Below are 6,472 nucleotides of genomic sequence, written 5' to 3' on the forward strand. Positions count from 1 at the left end.
TTGACTTAATTAATTCACTTCGCTAATTAACTGGTTAATTTACCCAAGGGGTCAATATGTTCTTGGTCTATCATAAAGTAAGGCATGTAGATGAGGTTTCATCTCCAAAGTATGGCCTTAGGCAATGCCAAGAGCATGAGAGAATTGTCATTCCCGAAGGTGGTGAGATTGATGAGGTGACAGACAGGATCTATGCTAGGATTGCTAGATCGATCTAGGATGGTGAGTGTAGGTAGAAGGGTTGTTCTTTTGGGGAGTTCCATAAGCAAAAACCTCAAACTTTTAACGGTGAACCTAACCCTATGGCAGTAGAGAATTGGTTGCTAAAGATGAAAAAGTTATTGAGAGCCTTGAACTACTTGATTTTGAGTTATTGGTTTCTACCCTTGTTAATGATACTTCAATGACTAATCTTGTGCTTAAGTCTTGTATTATTTTTATTGAGGGTAGAGAGTTATTGTTTAATTTGGTGTTATTAGATATGCATGATTTTGATGTCATTTTGTGCATGGATTGGTTGGCTTCTTACCATACTAGTGTGCATTCTTTTGAGAAAGAGGTGGTGTTTAGGCCTCTAGGTGAATTAGAATTTCTATTTAAGGCTTCATGTTTGTCTTTTATGCCTCGTGTTATATCATGCATCCAAGCAAACTACTTGCTTAGAAAGGGATGCCAAGGATTCCTTGCTAGTGTAGTGGATTTACAAAGCAGAGAATTGGAGATAAGAGACATTCCCATTGTGAAGAAATTTCTGGATGTTTTTCCTAAAGATCTACTTGGGTTGCCCCTGGATCATGAGATCGAGTTCTTTATTGATGTCATTCTTGGTACTACATTTATTTCTAAGGCACCATATAGGATGGCACCCATAGAGTTGAAAGAACTTAAAGAGCAATTAGAAGAATTGCTAGACAAATGGGTTTATTCGCCCTAGTGCCTCGCCTTGGGGAGCTCTAGTTTTATTTGTTAAGAAAGAGGATGAGTCTATGAGGTTATGTATTGATTACTTTGAGCTTAATAGAGTGACCATTAAGAATAAATATCCATTGCCTCGTATTGATGACTTATTTGACCAGTTGCAAGGAGCACAAGTCTTTTCTTAGATTAATCTTCGTTTTGGTTACCACCAGTTGAAGGTTAAGGGTGAGGACATACCAAAGATGGCCTTTCAGACTAGATATGGTCATTACGAATTTTTGGTGATGCCGTTTGGATTAACTAATGCCTCTGTTGCTTTTATGGATTTGATGAATAGGGTATTTCATGAGTACTTGGTCGATTTGTCATTGTGTTCATTGATGATATTTTGATTTATTCTAAGAGTCAAGAAGAGCATGAAGAGCATTTGAGGATTGTTTTACAGATTATAAAAGAATGGAAGTTGTATGCTAAATTGAAGAAGTGTGAATTCTGGTTGAATAAATTAGTATTCTTGGGTCATGTGATATCTAAGGATGAAATTATAGTGGATCCTAATAAGATAGAAGCGGTGGTTAATTGGGATAGGCCTACAAATGTTAGTGAGGTTAGAAGTTTCTTGGGCCTTGCTGGTCACTATAGAAGATTTGTAGAGGGATTTTCCTACATTGCGACTCCTTTGACACAATTGACTCAAAAGAATGTTAAACTCAAGTGGAAGGAAGAATGTGAGAAAAGCTTCCATGTGCTAAAGCGGAGATTGGTCACAACTCTAGTGTTAACTATCCCTTTAGGTACAGGGGGTTTTGTCATTTATAGTAATGCTTCTCATAAGGGACTTGGTTGTGTGTTGATGCAAAATGAGAAGGTTGTGGCGTATGCCTCTCGTCAATTGAAATATTATGAGAAAAATTACCCCACTCATGACTTGGAGTTGGCTACAATTGTTTTTGCTTTGAAAATTTGGAGGCATTATTTATATGGGGGAAGATACGAGATTTTCATTGATCATAAAAGTTTAAAGTATTTCTTTACCCAGACAGAGTTAAATATGAGGCAATGGAGATGGTTGGAGCTGGTTAAGAATTATGATTGCTTTATTAACTATCATCCTGGTAAGGCTAATGTTGTAGTTGATGCTCTTGGTAGAAAACCTTCAAGTTTTTCAGTTGCTTTGCTAACCACATGAAAGGAAATTATTTGTGATCTTGAAAGGATGGAGATTGAGGTTGTTATGAGCCATTTTGAGGCCTACCTGGCTAGTTTGAGTGTTCAACCAACTTTGGTAGAAAGAATTAAATTGTCACAGGCCAATGACCCACATTTAAAGAAAATCATGGATGAGGTGTGTAGTGGAAAGAAATTTGAATTTTCTATCTCTGAGGATGGTGCTTTGAGATTTAGGAGTAGACTTTGTGTGCCAAATGATCCATTGATTAAGAAAGAGATACTAGAGGAAGTGCACAATTCTCCATATACAATACATCTAGGTTGTACAAAGATATACCATAATCTTCGTGAAAAGTTTTGGTGGAATAATATGAAAAGAGAGATTGCTCACTTTATAGAGCAATGTTTGACTTGTCAGCAAGTTAAGGTACTACACTAACGACCCTCAGGTTTGTTGCAACCATTTCCTATTCCCCGATGGAAGTGAGAGAAAATTACTATGGATTTTGTTTCAAGATTACCAAGAACTCCTAAGGGTCATGATGCTATTTGGGTGATTGTTGATAGAATGACAAAATCAGCTCATTTTCTACCTATTTGGATGAACTATTCCTTTGATCAGTTAGCTCAGCTCTATGTTGATGAGATTGTGAGACTTAATGGAGTACCTACTTCTATTGTTTTAGATAGAGATCTAAGGTTTACTTCTCATTTTTAGGGTGGTGTCCAAAAGGCCTTAGTTACTAGATTGGATTTTAGTATAGCTTTCCATCTTCTGATAGATGGAAAGTTTGAAAGGACTATTCAAACTCTAGAAGATATGTTGAGAGCATGTGTTTTGGATTTAAAGGGCAATTGGGCTAGTTGCTTACCTTCAGTCGAGTTTGCTTACAATAATAGTTACCATTCAAGTATTTAAGCAGCACCTTATATGGCTTTGTATGGGAGAAAGTGTAGATCCCCAATTTGTTGGGATAAGGTTGGAGAACGAAAAATCTTGGGGCCAAAAATTATTCAGAGGATTTGTGAAAAGGTAAATCAAATTCCTGATAGACTATGAGTAGCCCAAAGTAGATAGAAGAGCTATTATGACAATAAAAGGAAGGCTTTGGAACTTGAAATTGGAGATAAAGTTTTCCTATGGGTTGCACCTATGAAAGGAGTAATGAGATTTGGCAAAAAGGGTAAGTTAAGCTCTAGGTTTGTAGGGCCTTTTGAGGTCTTTAAGAGAGTGGGCAAATTTGCAGAATTTCCCTACCACTGATCCTGTTAGGAATTGATAATGTTATCCATGAGTCTATGTTAAGGAAATACATTTCGGACCCTTCACATGTTTTAAGAACGAGCCTTTTCAAATTAGAGATGATTTGTCATATTAAGTAATTCTAGTAGAGATTTTGGATCGCAAGGAGCAAGTGCTATGCAATAGAACAATATCTTGGGTAAAGGTGCTTTGGAAGAATCATTTGGGGAAAGAGGCATCTTGGGAGTGTGAGGATGATATGTTATCAAGATACCTAAGCCTTTTTTAGGATGAGGTACCTAAAATTTTGAGGACGAAATTTTTATAAGAGGGGAAGAATGTAACGACTCAATTTTTTTTTTTTTTTTTTAAACTTTGGTTGGATATTTTTGGGACCACACGTGCCCCACCTACCACATCACTCCTCACCACTCATTTCAATCTATCCCACTCTCTCATGTCTGACCATCCTTCAATACTTTTGTTTCTTTCTTTTCATTTCACTAAAACACACACACACTCCTCTATCATTCTCTCATCCTCTCCCACCAGTGCCTACATACCACAATTTCCACAATCATTTTTCTAGCAAGATCATCGGAAAATCTTTAAGAACCTCTAAGCACCTTCACATCTTTTATTTGAGGTAAAAATTTGTAATCTTTTTGGTGGGTTTTACACTTTTGCTTGAGGTTATTTTTGTCTAAGCTTTAATAATGATACTCATGTGATTCATAAGCATTGGAAGTGATATTTATGTGTTTTTATGTATCGGTTTGTATTGATGGAATTATTTGATGAGTGGGTTTATAGTTTATGCTAATGATGACTATATAAGGTTTATTTATGGTGGAAATTTAGGGGTTTTGAGTTATAACATGTGATGGTTGGTAAATCTAATTTTTCCACTGTTTTTGGGTTTATTTGGAGTTAGTTGAAGTTCTAAATTTCTTGTCTTGGAGGAGATTTTGATTTTGATTTCATGGGTCTCTTGATGATGTTGTTTAAATCTTATGGAAGCTATTCATAATGTTTGAGATGATATTGAATGGGTTAACTTTATAAATTGGAGTCTATGCCTTGTGAATTTATTTGTTGAGAAACTTTGGAAGTGCAATATATTATTGATGAGGTTAAATACTAGGCTTTCCTAATTAAGGCTTATTTTGCAATTCCTACATTGTAGCTAGATACAATTTCAAGATTTATGCTTATTGTGATAGGTTTGCTTGATATTGTTTAGGTTCTAGTTGATCTCCTTGGAGCTTGGAGAATTAGGCTTTTGCGGGTTGCAAGGTAAATAGCCTTTTAATGGTATTTTGGAAAATAATCATGTTGCATAAATGATGTTTTTCTTTTAGGGTCAGACACATTTTTGAAAATTTTCTATAAACTATGTTTTCTTAAAAAATGTTGTGTTATGGCCCCACTATATATGATTATATATGAAAGTGCATCATATTTGGTATTGCATTTGGGAAATGCATGATTTGTTGACATGGAAAAATGAACATCTTTTATTTAATCTTTGATAAGGAAATCATGGATTTTACGGTATATTGGAAAACTTAAAGATGCTTATCTTATCTTGTTATTTGGAAAATTGATAGGAAATATTTTTAACAAGAATAAAGTTGAAAACCTTATAAACTTTGTGGAAGTTAGATAGTTTAAGGTTTTCTTCCATATGATGAAGCAACATCTTAGGGAAATGTCCTCCATGATTCGAGAGCTCAAATTAGCTATTTGGAACAATCTTATTGATGAACACAAGTTCTGGTAATGATTCGTTCACTACCAAGTTCATGGGAGACGATGTGTCAAAACTTGATACATAATGTGAATATTAAAACATTTGATGATGTAGCTTGTCACTTGGAAGTTGAAGCTAAGTGGTGCCTTAAAGTAGACAAGCCGATTAGTTTTGTGCACATGGCTAAAACTAGGTCTCATAAGGCATCTAGGCCTAAACTCAAGCAACTTCATTATGCACCTGGACAAGAAAGACCTACTAGGCCATCGCCTGAGAAGGCTAAGTTTGTCAAGCGCAGTACTAAAAGAAAGCGCACAAAGAGGGACACGTCTAAGTTGACTTTTTATAATTGCAGAAATAAAGGACATTTTGCTTGTGATTGCATTGAGCCAAAAAGGTAACACCTAATCCTACATCTCACCATGTTTTTGTAATTAGTCATGTCTTTGTCACTAATTTTGCTTCTATGTGGACTGTAGACTTAGCAACAACAAAACATGTAGCAAGAGATAGAGTAGGATTTGTGGAGTACCACCGGATTCCTGTTGGGAGTAAAGACATCAAAGTGGGAAATGGAGCTAGCGTGGAGGTACTTGGAATTGGTACTTACAAGCTAAAGTTGCGAGGTGGTTGCACTCTGTTACTCCATGACGTATTGTATGCTCCAAAGATCTGGAGGAAATTACTTTCTGTAGTTACTTTGTTAAAACTTGTTCCGGTTTATTTTTGAGAAAAATTATGTTTTACTGTGTTGGGTTAAAATGAATTGACCCCTTGCAATTAATTAATCAATTACCCAAGTTAATTAATTAAATCAAATTTCATGCAATAGTGTGGTAGCACAAACAAATCACCAATTATACTAAATGCAGCGGAAAATAAATTTGTCACGAGTGATTTGTTTACGAATAAGGAAAACCATCAATACAAAACGCCACCGGGTGATTTTAAGGTCACCACTACTAAGAATCCACTGTTATCAATCATAAGCGGTTACAAGAAGGAATCTTACCAAAACCTTTGGCCTATCCAAAAATAGCAACCTACAATTGAACCCTTACCCTAATATCCAATTGGACTTGTGTTGTAGTGGCAATCTTTTCATTCAACGCACGAATCCCAGTATGTGATTGGCCAATGATGCACGAATCCTAGTACATAACTAACTCACCAACTTGAAGAAGATAGTTGGCTGAAAAGTTCTTCAGTTCATCAACAATGAAGATTAGGAAGCTCCTTGATCACAAAATCCTTGGCTCGTTTAAAATAATCCTTATATATGTCTAGGGTTGTGAGAAAAGAAACCCTATACAAATATACAAGCATGGGTCGAAAATCAGATTTGAAATTTCTGATTTCATAAGTCTCGACAGAAGTAGCTTGTGTCA

The sequence above is a fragment of the Quercus suber genome, unplaced genomic scaffold (genome assembly GCF_002906115.3).
Source record: "Quercus suber isolate HL8 unplaced genomic scaffold, Cork oak 2.0 scaffold_81, whole genome shotgun sequence".
Taxonomy (NCBI): Eukaryota; Viridiplantae; Streptophyta; class Magnoliopsida; order Fagales; family Fagaceae; genus Quercus; species Quercus suber.